Below are 14,216 nucleotides of genomic sequence, written 5' to 3'. Positions count from 1 at the left end.
TCAAGGCCAAGGAAGGACCTAGAGTGCCCTCATGGTCAAATATGCTGACTTTTGCTCTAGCATGTGTACAAACATGGGTGGCACAATGTCCCCATGTTGCAGTATTGCGTGAGCGTGGTGCTCTCCCCACATTGCTGGCAAGAGGGCCCCAACTGCAGCAGCCTCAGACCTGCGGGAGCCTCCACATAGGAGCCTCCAGATCCAGGGTGCCAGCTCTCGCTGTGCTTCTAATTGAATTGCTCATTTGGAAAAAAAAAAAAAAAAAAAAAAAGGTGAATTGCGTTCCTGCTATTTTAATTAGTTCCTCTTATTTCACACTCCTTGCCAAAGGACCAAATTGAATTGATCACACAAATACCCCAGTAAAATAACAAAGACACCAAGCAGGATTTTAAACATCTCCACAAAAGAGAAAAAATGCCTTTTCCTAACATTCCCCAAACCTATTTAATAGCAAAATGCAAAGGAATAAAATAAGGGTGATTAAAACCAGAGATAGCAAGCAGCACACATTTTATTGCTATGTTTTCTTACTTCTTTTTAACAAGGATAAAAATTAACTTGTGCAACCTCGGCCAGGAAGTAAGCGGATCTTTGAACTCTGCCATCTGGCTGGTGGGATGTGTGTATACGCCGCCCCGGGTTACAGGTTAATCCTGCCAGTTCTGGTTATTTGTGGAGGCAGCCGGCCTCTCGCAAGCTTTTTTAGTCGTTGTCACAGAGGAGATTTGCAGCTGAGCAAAAGACGACAACAGTTCTGGCTAATCCAAAATTGTCCTCTTCATTACAAGAGAAGATGTTGCAACACACATTGGCGACCCAGCCACATGCTGAGAGCGGTGCAGCCCAGCCCGCCGAGCTGCTGGGAGCCAGGCTGGAGCATGCCCAGCAGCTGGGAGCCCCACGTGATGACATCCAGCTCCATCTGGTGCTGCACTCCGGCCCCCCTGGGCACTTTTCCATCCAGCCTTGCAAGCAGCTGGATCAATTTACTCTAGCCTACGGTGTGCTGCGCAGGCACAGACTGAAATTATTACTCATGGAAATCCCCTCTGCTTCAGCGCTTTGAACGAGGCATCAGGTAGCTTTCAAGCTCCTGACAATTAGTAGCCTTTGGTTGAAGGAGAGCAGCATAAACATGCTGGAAGCTATGGGTTTCAAAACAGCTTGCTTAGCTTCTAGTAAATTAAAGGGAGTGGGCGGTTGAGGCACACAGTAATATTATCCAGCAGAGTGTGGTCTTCATTGACGTCACCGGACATTTTTTTTCTCTCCTTGTCTCTGTCTGCCTGCAAGAGGCATGGGGAGGTTAGCTTGGTGACGGCAGCGTGGCTCACACCGCCTAGAGCTGCCGGCTTTTCATCAAGGCCGGGCGCAGATGTTGCCATACTACAAATAGCAAGGAGAAAATACATGCAAGTCATTTCAGAGGAGGAAAAACTGCTGGAAACAGAAATCTTGCTGTATGTACTTCTCTTCATGTTGCATGATTAACTGCTCTGACTAAGACAACGCTCTTCCTGTGGCCAAGCACACATCCTCCTCTCAGATTTTGCTTGAAATAGCATATTTGAACATGACCCCTCCCCTGCAGCTACTGTGCTCATCCCAGCGTAGTATGTGGTGTCTGTGACTGTGTTTTCTCAGTGTCACAGATCTAGTTATTTTCTCTGAGCCCCCACACTTCAGGCTGCATTCATTTTACGAAAGCTACCAGCTTTGCACTGAAAGTATGCCAAGAAGTTCAGCAGAAAAAAATTGTAACGCTTACAGCAAACTTTTGGAAACATGAACTGTACATGAACATGTGCAGGGGTGTGCTTCAATGTTTTCATGCACCGCTATTTGTACACTGCATAAAAGCTGCCTGGACAGCAATACAGGGATGCGCAACACTGGAGAAAAGTGTTGCAAGCAAGAAAACCAACCCACCCTAGGCCCAGAGATACCACACTGCCTACAGAATGCAACAGTGCAGCGCCTACATTTTCTGTGCAAAAAACTTTGAAACATAGAGCGTACTCAGGCCAGAAATTTTTCAGGTTCACAAAAGACAAAAGGGACTTTTTCACAACAAAAATGTGTACTAAAGCAGCTCTGCCAGATTCTGACTCAACACAGACACATACATACTTCTCAAAGTGGAAGATTTTTCCAGTAATCTAACGGACTGAATGAGCTCATCACAACCCACTGAGCAAGTTTTCTTAGTATTCCTTTCAAGCAAGGGAATAGCTTTGGTGTTTGCACTCATTTGACTTTTCCTCGCTTCCCAAAACTTTGTTCCTCTCATACACCACCCTTTCCATCAGGCTTCTTGTGCTAGAAGAGCCATTTTTTCCCCTGTGGGGCCACAGGACCTAAGCAAATATCATTGGGCCATTAAGAACCAGCTGCATTAATGAAACAACAGTGCAGGCACCGCTGCATTTCATTATCTCCAGGACAAGCGAGGGAAAAGAGAGTGTCTGAGGAACCCGAGATGTATGGTCATTCCCCACAACCCCACAGAGATGGACAGTAGGACACCATGCAGAAGGAAATGTGTGCAAGTGGAAGAACAAGTCCTGTGATAAATAAATTATATGATCTCTAACCTTGGCACCTTCTCCTTATCCTTCCATTTCCTGGTCTACCAATTTCCTTGTGACCATCCATGCAGCTGTGCGGCATTCTACCTGCTCTTCTGAGGAGCTTTTTGTGCTGCTTTCTAGAACTATGAAACTGAAATTTGCGGGTACACAAGTTGCTGCAAAGGTTTAGAGAAAGGTCTTGAACCAAGTCATGTTTGGGAGGGAAACTACAGTTACTATGTATGGCCACTGCCATAGACGTGGCCTTGCTGCAAACAGGGCACTCCTTGTACTCCGAATTGCAGATTTCTGCAGATAAGCATTGCACAACACCACTCTGCTCTGCAGAGAGGCTGCTGATGTCCCTCTGAGTGCCTTGTCTTTCAGGATTTGTTCTCAGCCTTTATCAGTGCATTTTAGGAAAAAAATAACACAAGGGATTAAGAGCTGCCCATAATTAGAACTCTGCAAGGCAGTGCCTTCAGGTTAATGAATGTTTTACCTCCAAGCTGGCACTTCTGAGCTGTAGCCACCAACCTACGCTCCCTTCCTTCTGCAAATGGAAAGTCCCTGTTGCTTTACGCAGTAGGAAAAGAAGTCCCTATGGACTTGTGGCATTGAGTGGCACAGTTTAGTGGGCATGGTGGTGATAGGTTGATGATTGGACTAGATGCTTTTCAGTGGTCTTTTCCAACCTTAATGATTCTATGACTTTGAAAGAAGAGCATTTGTGAATAAGTAACTGCTAAGCAATGCCTTTGCTTAAAAGAAAGCATTCTCTCATGGTCAGGCCTGACAGTAAAACCCAGGCTGCAGCCTATTTTTCCTTCACTATCTCACTGAGGCCAATGAGAGAAAACCCAGTGCCCTGTCTCATGGCATCAGTGTCCTGGCCGTGTGTGTTCAGAGCTCAGCTGCAGCCATAACGGTCCCAAGCATCATTTGCCCAACCCGTGAAGATGAGGTTGAAAGGAAATCCACAGGGCTTCTCCACTTCCCCTTTTCAGATGTGTTTTGAAATATGGTCAAGTCCTGGCCATGCAGATCTGCAGAGCTATCTTCAGCCACCATGCCATGTGAAAGCAGAGCTCAAGCTCAGGTTTTGTGTTCCAAGTAAGAATGAGAAAAATGTCCCAGCTTGTTCTGTTGAGCTGAAGCTGCCAATGTACAGTGGTTTCATGACACAGGACCCAATGGCAACTGCCAACTCATTTTGTGCTGGCCACTACCGAACAGCCACTGATCACCATAAGTCTGAGTCCACACCTTGCAGAGTTGGGAACAAGACCATCATGTGTAGCAGTGCTTGTCACCTCTAGATAAACATAAGTGGAAATGTTAAATGTTCCACGAGCCTGGCCCCTGGAAAGCATCCTTTGGGACTGCTTCTGGCAAACTCCAGTGAGGAGCACGCAGCTATGGAGGGCTGCATATCTTAGTCTGTAACCAGACTCTTCTTTACAGAAATGCCTTGGATTCTTATGGTCCTTGCTCTCCTTCTTCACAGAGCTTTCCAAGATGGTATTTCTGTGCCCAAATAAAGGTCAGGGTTCCTGCTCTGATAAATCAGGACTGGCTAGGGGCAGATTCAGCTGACAGTGTCATCTGATCCGTGCAGCTGTGCATACACCCTGAACCAGTTCCCTTCTTATGTCCCTTTTGGGCCAGGCACGAAGCTTGGGGACATCTTTTAGTTCCTGAATTACAGCGCGCGTGCAGTAACGGCCATGCCATGCCCCTGCTTGGAGAGCTCATGTTTGTTATTTTCCAGACTTTGCATCATCTACAAACACACAGCTGGACCGCAGCTTCCGGTCACTGTGTCTACCATATGCAGCTGCTGGAATGAATGGAGGTACCATGAGCATATGGCTGCCCAACCCAAAAAATAAAGATAAAAGGAAGACGTTTGCATTTCCTCTTTTCTTGTCTTGCTAAATCCTTCCCTTCAAGAAATTATGCAAAGCTCTGCTAAAGCAGCGTTATACCTGCCACAAGTGCAGCAGACACAGCTGCTGGGGAGGTCACAGAGCCATCCCACATACTTGGGCACCTCCACACCATCCACAATGCCTTGAAAACTCCACAGTGATCCACAGAACAGAATGAAGCTTAGCTCCATCAGCCCAACACACAGCTTGCTTACCCAGAGGAATGCAGCCAGCAGTGCTCTGGTGCTTCTTATACTCCGCAGAAGCCTTCTCTGCCCTGCCACAGCCTCAGGAGTCCTACCAGTTCTGCAGGACAGCAGCTTCAGCCCATTGCCCACTGCATCCCTCCACCCCATGTCCCTCACATATCCCTGAGGGAACTGCCCAACTCAGCAGCACTGAATCATCACCAGCCATGGCTGCCCACCCCAGCAGGAAACTGCAGGGCCCAGACCTTGTGCAGGCATGCTGCTGTGTTCAGCTACCTTGATGTCACTGCCAGCTGAGACAAGCCCCACTACGGTCCTCCCAAAACCCCCCCACAATCCCTAGAAAGCTGCACTGCTTTGGCCAGAGAAATCTGCCCCAGTGTTTCAGCTCTCTCTGCTACAGCACATCCCTCATAAGCCATGTGGGTCTACATACAAGAACCAGTGAAAAGTCCCAGAAACTCAGAAATTATAAAGACACAGTTTAAAAACAAAACAAAATCCTTAGAGCATGTCAGCACCTCTCTCAGCCATATATAAATTGCATCCGTATTTCACAAGTTTTGAAGAGCAGGAATATAACTTGTAAATCAGCAAATCTGGCCCTGAACGCATCCAAAACTCATGATCAAATGCTTCAGAGTATTTAAGATCCAGGCAACATCATTCTCCAAAGGGCTCCTTCATTTAAGTCAGTGAAAAGGTAGAAACTTCTACTGCAGAACAACAGAGGCCTTGGAAATCTGTGCGAGGAAAAACAACACGAAATGGAGACACCTACAAACAGTCTTCTCAGGACAAGCAGAATGAGAACAGCCTCCATTTTCTGTTCTTGGTGCTTAAGATGACCGCCATCTGATCCACAGATGAAAACTCCACAGCCCATGATGTACCAACTCCAGAAAAAACACCTGTGCCTTGGGATCATGCCACGTGCCTGTCCACCAGCACTCAGCCCTGGGATCTTGCCCTGTGCCTGTCCACCAGCACTCAGCACTGTGGCTGGAGACTGCAGGCCCAGTGCGGGCATAAGTCTGGCACACAGCATTAGGGCTGAGGGCCTGATATCCATACAGCACACAGGGGTTTTCTTTGGGCTAACTGCAGTATGGCTCTGCAGACAGTCAGTGTGATCCTGTAGAGCACCTTCCATTTTGTTCTCTTGCACATTGCATCCAGCCCGCGCACTCTGAGACCACCCCATGAGGTAACCCAAAGCTCCAGAGAGCATCCCCCAGTTGAACCAAGCTGGTAACAACAGCACATCCAGCTTATCCATCTGTCCTGGGCACACAAATGGAAGAGGAGAAAGGGCAAGTACAGGACAGAGCCACAGCACTAATGTTCACCATAACTAGTACAAGCATCCCAAGCAGCTCCAGGCATTCTGATGTCCTGCAGAATAAGTGCCCACTGCTCTCCCCACTGATGCTAACCCATGCACTTCCCTCCTCCACACAGTGCAGGAGGCACAAGTGAGAACACAAAGGGCAGGCTCCAACCTCATCTCTCAGCCAGCCCATCCTCCGTGAGGAGACAGCAGCCCAGGCAGCTCCAGCCAAGAGCTGCTGCTAGAAGGATAGGAAACTTTGCCATTGTAAAAGCAAGAGGTGATGGTTTGTGCTACAGCAAGGGGCTCATGACATTATAACACAATGGAAAGCATAGCAATAGAAGCGCAGCAGTGAAGTCCTAACCTGCAGCAAGTGAGAATATGCTCAAATGCAGCAGCTGTAGACACAGTAACAGAGGAAAGAATCTACTTACCCTTTGAAGGCCTCCGGAATGCAGGGACCTCCATCAAAATACTCTTTCCTCCCCTGCCAGCCTTTAAATGAGGTCTGGGAAGAGGTGGATCCTGGCTCCACTCCTTCTGGTTACTCAGATGCATTGTGTGCACCTGAGCTCCCCTGGGTTGGCCCTGCCTTCCCACCAGGTGCTCAATCACTGATTCAGTCTATGACTTAGCATTTCTGTTACAGAGGTCCAGAGTGGTTTCACCCCAGCATGTGAGGTACAGCCATATCTCTAATAGCAGGTATGACATAGCTTGGGCATCCCTCTCCAAGACCAGCACCCAACCCACTGCTGTGAGATAACATCTGTGGGGTTGAGATGCCTGCAGGTAAGAGAGCACAAGGGTTAATTTTAAGGAGCCAGCAGTACCTAGTCTGAAGCATTACTGCAGGCACAGGAGCAGATCTCTGTGGTTAGACAACTGTCATAAGAATCATTCTCAAGTAAGGCTCAGATGAAAACAGAAGTGTCAATTTACAAAATCCAAATCAAGCAGCAGTTGCAGAAATTTATGGGTCTTGTCCATAAAGAACAGCAAAGATCCCAACACCTCTACCAATCTGGCACTTTCAGCCGGTAGCTGACCCATGCACCAAAATCTGATGCTCCGACTTATGCAGTTCTCCAGCTGTGGGCCCATTCATGTTTCCTAAGATGGGAGGGAAGGAGGATTTGGGATGACATGCTCACACTTTCTCTTCTAACCTAACATAGTCTTTAGAGCTTCTCTGTATTCCTGGCTCCTTTCCTCTTTCCATTTGGTGCTGTCCTGGGACAGCCCACACTGCCAGATACAAAAGGTTTCTCTTTTCCATTGCACTGCTGTCTGCCTGCTTAAGCCTGTGTGTGGTCAATGCCCTCAGCAATGCTTCAACAGGGCAGCTGCAGTGAGAAATGTGTTGAGCTGAAGCAGGAGAGGAAACAGTGGTCAGGCAAGGGGCATAAATATTTAAGAAAATGCATCAAAGCTATGGAATGAGGATGAAAGGGATTAATGCTTGTTTTCAGAGATGTGCAAAACTTAACTAGCCATGTCTCTGGCTTTAGGGGGAAGAACAGAGATAGGAAGATAAAGACAAACACTTGTGACAGGGAAGGTGGTGCAAAACCAGGAAAGTGCCAAGCAGGAATGTTTTGAGTGCCACGAAAACAGCAGGGCCATGCCGAGCAGCCAGATGCCCAAGGAGTGTTATTTTTGGACAGCACAACTGACTTGGAGGGAAGTGTGACATTTACTGAGTCACCTCCACCACTTCCTGCAACACCTGGAGCTGACTCTAAAAGCTCTCATTTAGATACTGAGAACTCACTCACTACTCAGGCTCAAAATAACACAGTTTACTTTCATTTTTTTTTCTGCAAAGCTCTGCTGAAACCACGACGTGTGATGCAACAGCCTCCGGTGCAGATCCCACCGCTGTGTGCTGTTCACAATGAAAAAGTGATTTAACAGTCATCAGTCATCTGTGGCTTCTCCAGGAGGTAATCAGTGACATCTTACTGTGTCCTCCCTGGATCCAGCAACCAACTGTAAGAATTTCTATTTCGAAGCAGCCTGAATTGTGCTGCATCCTGAGCCTGGATTGAGCTTTTCTCCGTTTCCACTGACTGCAGTAAGCTGCAGCCTCCTCCACCCCAAGCACATGCAGCATTGCTGCAGCATGAGCTGAATCCGTTTTGAAGGACAGCTCTGAACTTCTCCACCTCCATGAAGAGTCGCTCAGTTCTCCAGAGTCCTGCCTGCCCCTGCCAGAGCCTTCCAAATGTGAGCAACATCTTCAAAGAGATTAAAAGAAAAGCCAATTTGAGTTTATATATATATGGTTTCAGATTTAATATATTCTTGCACATTTTCTTACACATATTCTTATACATCCAAAATTATACATCCATCTTATACATCAATGATAAATAGGGCCCTGGGCAACCTGATCTAATGCTTGCACCAGTGGTTCGCAACCCTGCTGGTGACAAGGGATAGAGACTGGGATAGAGATCTTTGAGGTCCCTTTCAACCCAAGCCATTCCATGATTCTATGATTTCTTCTGCTTTTGCATATTCCCCTTCCTAGAGCTGTAAAACTCCAGTGGATTCACAGTGTATGAAAGCACTGAGGCTTTAATCCTCCCACTCCTGTTTTGCTGTTTAGTCTATTAATGCGAAAAGGACAGACCGTGTCCTTTTCACATTAATACCACCTTGGTATTATAGAAATTGCACAAGATTTCACATCCAATCCAGAAACATTTTCAGTGCTTCTGTCAAAAGCCAAAGCTGAATAACAACCATTTTGGCTTTACAAAGGTGTAATCGTTCATTAAGAGCAGTTCTGGTCACAGAAGATTCGCCACTTAAGCCCAAGTGCTTTCATTGTCAGGGCAGCTATTGAAACAACTGCTTGGACAGGATATGACATGAATGTTTAGTCTGTGTGGAAAAAGAAGTAAAAAAAAAAAAAAACAACAACATTGAATCCTAGCTTCCGGAAAACAGCCAAGAGCTTTTTTTACTGTGTAGAAATGTCAAAGGTGAGGAAAGACTAGGCTTCCTCTAAGCAGAATGTCTCCTCGTGCACCACCCACCTGTGAAAGCAATGTGTGCAGGACTCTGGCCGCAGAGCCAGGCGAGCATCCTGCTAGCCTTCCTGCACCACCAGTGATGGATCTCACATGCCTTTTCCAAGTTCACCTCTCCCTGACCTTGTCTGCCCTGGGTCCAGGATCCTGCCCATGGGGAGCTGCTTGGATGCTGAATGAAGGGTATTTTTTCATTCTTTGTTTTTGCACTAGAGGGCCTGAGATCCACCTCCATTAAGCCAAGGTGTGAGAAGTTGGCCAGCCAACTGAGAGAAATGTTCCAGTGGAAACTGGACAACAGGAATTCTTCCTCAGAAATGAGTGCTTAGGTTCTGGGGATGCAAAATTTTACAGATGCTAAGTGAGGCTTGGCCATGGAAATGTGGAGAAAAGACAAAAACTACTCCTTTCATATGAAATATACAATTATCTCATGGGCAATTCCCCTTGAGAGTCAAGCAGGAATAAAGGCCCGGGACTAATGAGAGCTGCAGAACCATGCTGCTCAGCCCATGCATTCTGATTGCAACCCCCAGGGACCTGCTGAGGAGTGGCTCTGCAGCACTCATTGCAGTGCAATGAGAGATGAGTACACACTGAGCGAAGAGCAAACCCACTGGTGTGGAGACTTCATAAATGCTCCAGCTGCTCTGGAGCTCTCTGCAGAATCTAAATTTGAGTGGAGACTTGTTGTTTTAAATCTCCTGTTTGTTTCTTTCATCTGGGATATTGACTAAAAGGTGCAGAGAAATGGAGCACGGACAATAAATTATCTATTAAAAAAAAAAAAATCATTGCTGTGTGGAATCTCCAGGTCTTTGGAGGTTTCAGACAGGTGCACCACTGGACGTTCAGTGCTGAAAAATGAGGTTGGGCAGAAGACAACAAAATGATCTTCTTTCCAGCTGGACTTACTTTACAGCCTGTCAGTCTGCCACCCTAAATGAGAGAGAAAAAAACATTTGTGATGTGGACCTGAGTTGAGATTTTCTGATCAACACTTTTTTTTTTACTCTTGCTGCTGGTAATCCTGGGAATTTTGTTCAGTCAGCCCTTGAAAACCCAGTTCGAGTTGTGAGGCTCAACAAGGTGAGAACTATGATGCATACTTGCGCTTCCTTTATTGCGGGCTTTGCTGGAAGAAGAGGCAAGCTGAACTTACACTGAGAGATGAGGTTGATCACTGGGGAGATGCAGAGGCAAGAAAGAAGAGAGTCTCTCAAGGAGCCTGCAGTGGGGCTACGGGGGCAAGGCTGGGTGCTCCAGATGGAAATCTCCCATGCTGGTAGGGAGCAGGATCCTGTGCACCACAGTGTTCTTCACAGAACTGCAAGAAATGATAATTTATAGTGAATCTTTCCTGATTAAAGAGCATAAAGCTCTGCAGTTAATCAAGCTGATTAAACGAATCAAACTTGTTAAGAATGGTTTTATCAAAACATTTACATTTCTGTAGAGCAGAGATTCATGTGTCTTTGCATTGCAAAGTACACAGGTTGCCATGAGAGGACTAGGAAGAGGACAGGGAACATTAACCATGTGAAACACCAAGCCTCCTCCACTGCCTCTCCCAGCATTCATTTAAACAAAGGAATTCCCTAGGCCATTAATTCTGTTACCCTGCAGGGTATCCTTTACCTTCTGGAAACAGAGACCTCACTTTCACAGCGTGAGGCCTTACTGACATGTAGGTACTTCACCTCCAGGCCAAAGTGCTGGAGAAAGTCCTGGGAGAGGAGAACCCTTTCCTGGCCCATGATGTCCCTCCATGGCATGCATCCAGGTGGACAGTGGCCTCTCCCCTCAGGTCTGAGACTATAGAAAAAATAACAAAGCAAACTTTTTTTGTAGCTTCAGTCCCAGCAGAGATAGGTCCAGTTAAGTTCTTGGTTGCCTAACTTCCAAATTTAGCCACTCAAACCTCAACTGTAACTCTAGAGACATATGCTACTGTGGAGTACCAAAACTACAGTTCCTCTGACACGTTACATCCTTCAGAGCAGGAGTGTTGAGGTCCCATGTACCCACACTGCTCCAGGGTGCACCACCAATGCGTCTCCCATAAGCTACCTCTGATGGGGCTGACCTGGTCATGCTGTGCACAGACAGATCAAGTCGTGAGGGCTGGCCACAGGCTGAGCAAGCATCCAGAGGTTTCCTGCTGGAGAGAGAAAGTCATCTCTCACACCTATTTTAGGATCAGGGGAATAAAGTGTGGAGGTAGGTGGCTGCCTCCTGACTGGAGAGCAAGTCATGGTGACGGGACTTGGGCTGAACACCTCACTTCTAGGCAGCAACAATACAATGGTGCTCCCATATTCCCAGTGACACAGACACTGGTGGGCAACAAGCTGAGTCCAGGAGCTACAGCCACAGCAATGTCCTGCACATGGAGGACTTGAACATAGAGACCGCAGGAGCCAGACTAAAGCAGCAGTGGGAAAGTGCTTCCTTTTTCTCCCTAGGAGCATGTTCCAAGGGAAGATCTGCAGATTCAGCATCTTACAGCCAGTTCTGCTTAGGCAAAGACAAACTTGGCATGGGCACTCTATCTTCCTTGCCATATGCTCTATTCGTTCAAGAGTTGTTTTTCCTGCAGGGGAGGGTGGATTGGCAGGTATGGAAAGATATTCATTAAAATAACTTTGGCTGTTTCCTTGTGCTGGCCACCATCTCCAGTTTGATTTTTAATTCTCATGCTCAGAACAACCCTGGAACAAAGACAGTTCTCTGGGAGCATGACAGATACTTGCAGAAGGAGTGTCTGAAAGGCCACACTTCCCATGCAGCAGCTCATGGTGGCATATATCTAAAGAGAGTGGTAGAAACCAAGAGCCTGATAATAAAAGTCACACACATTATGAAACCAAACATATTGACATGCAGCGCAAGAAGCTGGCCTTCCGTAAAGTACCTTATCTGCTTCTGTGCAAACCACTTGCCTGGTTTTGCAACAACAGGTTTCTTGGAGAATGCTTGAACTAAATTACCTATTGCATTTTGCACTGCTTGTCAGATAAATGAGATCCTTTTCAATGGAAAGACAGACATTTGACTATTTTAGGTTCAAGGATTCTGGCCAATTTCTTCCCAAAAGTGGCTGGAGTTGAATAGCCAAAGAAAATGTATGCACTTAATGGGGCTTAAATGCTGCAGGGAACTGCACAGAGATGGACAGAAGCCTGAGGGGCAGCAACAATCTCCAGGACCAGGTCTTAATGCTCAGAGAAAGTGCCAGAGCTGCTGATAGCAGCCATTGTGAATGTATGTGCACGTTCTGTTCTTTAAATGTACATGTTATTTTCAGTTAAAAAGAAGCTCGCATTCATTGTCAGATTTCTATGATTGTTCTGCACCAAATGGCTTCTAGGTCTCTCCATAGGCTGTAGCTCATTTTCATTCATCTCTGCAAACAAAGCTTTAAAGGATTCAGATCTCAAAAAGAGAAAACTCAGCATGGCAGCCACAGGAAAACTGGGTGGATCAGATATTTCCTGCAGTTTCGGAACAGCTCCCAGTCCCCTTCTTATGGCAACACAAAAGGAGCTGCCTGGAGACCTCGTGCCTCTGCCTTTCCCTGCCTGGGAGGCCAGGTCCTCCTGTCAGCCCACTGTGTGCACCTCACCGCTGTGTTCAGTGCAGCTGTATATGGGAAGGAATCATTTCCCAGGCTGACGGAATATGAACCTAAAAGCATTTCTTTTTACAAAAGGATTGGTTTGGATTTAGTAATGAGGAAGGGAAGAATGACTGAGTTGTATATTCTTGTTATGATTTTAGTCTCATAAATGATCTTTCTGAGATGGGGGATCGAGAAGGAGAACAGCATCAAAAAAGCTCCCACCTGGAACACGGGCAATGCAAAGAAAAGTATTTGGAGAAATCTCTGAACAGAGAAAGCAATGGCAGGCACTCGCATGCCAAAGAAGACGCTGGCAAACTGGGCAGCATTCAGCAAAGAATAACAACAGAATCACTAAATAATTAAATAATTAAATATTAACATAATATTTATTATGATTTATAATATTTGTTATAAATAATAAATAACTAAATAACTAAATATTACAGTTTGAGTGACTAAATTCCGTAGAGGGTGATAAAATCATTTGATGCTGTCACCTTGAAGGGGAGTGTCCCTGTCATTTAGCAAGCATCTGGGTGCCCTTGGGAGCAGAGATGGGTTCTGTCCATAAGAGGGGCTTACCAGGGACCAGCGGTGGATGCAAGAGGTCCTCCTTCAAGAAGGGCCACTATTCAGGGTCTGGTCTTCTGGAAGAAGCTCCCAGCAATAGCTTAGGACACATGTTTCAAGTTCTTTCCTTTACTTTTCCCACAGATGTGAGGGAAAGAGAAATCCCACATTTCTCTTCATGCTTTACCATAGCTTGCCAGTACCAATCAGCTACCCAAAGGCACAGAGGCAGGATGCTATGGGCACACGTATTCTTTCCTTCTGGATCCATCCACAGAGCCTAAGTTTGCCATTCTGCCTCATGAGCACTGTCTGCAGTGAGAGTTGCATAATGCCTCCACTAATGACTGCTTTCCCTTACTTAGAGCTCTGACAAAGCTCAGCTGCTCATGCTGAGAAACTCTGTGCTGGAAGTGTGCCTCAGGCAGGCTCTTTTGGTAATTTTAAGCTAAAATAATTCAACTGTCTCCCAGAATAAGATTAGCAAGATATATGTTAGCTTGTTCTGTTCAAACAGAGAGATTAAGTGCTTCAGTCTTCAGAGACTGGCACTGACACTTAGCCAGGCAACCGGAATCTGCCTTTGTGACTGTTGGAAGCTTTCCCACCTGTGGCCAAGTTCAACCCATACTGCCATAGCACCAACATCTTCTTCTGACACTGTGGGCCAGCAAATCAAAATAGGAGGCACTATTTTCGGCATTCAATCCTGCAGCTAAAAGCAACTCTATCACAATGGCTATGCAAACGGGAGCTGCACTCAGATGGCAAGGGCAATTTTAAATCAAATATTTCCTAACTGCTGAGTGCCTGATCCCACAAACTTCTCATACTTTCAACCTGCCTTGGGTTTGTGTTATTTCCTCGATTTACAGGCAGCAAACTGAAATAAAGCTGCAGGAATGCCATGATGCATCCCGGCAGCCATGGGACT

At 46.4% G+C, this 14,216-nt stretch overlaps 1 long non-coding RNA gene across 5 annotated transcripts in view; it reads right to left on the bottom strand.

Moving 5' to 3' along the window:
• Positions 1 to 14,216, bottom strand: part of LOC104909683 (uncharacterized) — a 110,180-nt gene that overhangs the window by 93,342 nt on the left and 2,622 nt on the right. Inside the window, exons 1-3 of one of the 5 annotated variants that reach the window (XR_014882136.1) lie at positions 11,174 to 14,212; positions 10,250 to 10,414; positions 6,481 to 10,026 (exon numbers count right to left, since the gene is read on the bottom strand). This is a non-coding gene — a long non-coding RNA (uncharacterized LOC104909683). The other 4 variants (XR_014882133.1, XR_014882135.1, XR_014882134.1 and 1 more) reach the window with 4 other exon arrangements.

This window comes from Meleagris gallopavo, chromosome 2, assembly GCF_905368555.1.
Source record: "Meleagris gallopavo chromosome 2, MGAL_WU_HG_1.1, whole genome shotgun sequence".
Classification (NCBI taxonomy): Eukaryota; Metazoa; Chordata; class Aves; order Galliformes; family Phasianidae; genus Meleagris; species Meleagris gallopavo.
The sequence above is the reverse complement of the archived record's forward strand: the minus strand, read 5'-3'. Positions and strand labels throughout refer to the sequence as shown.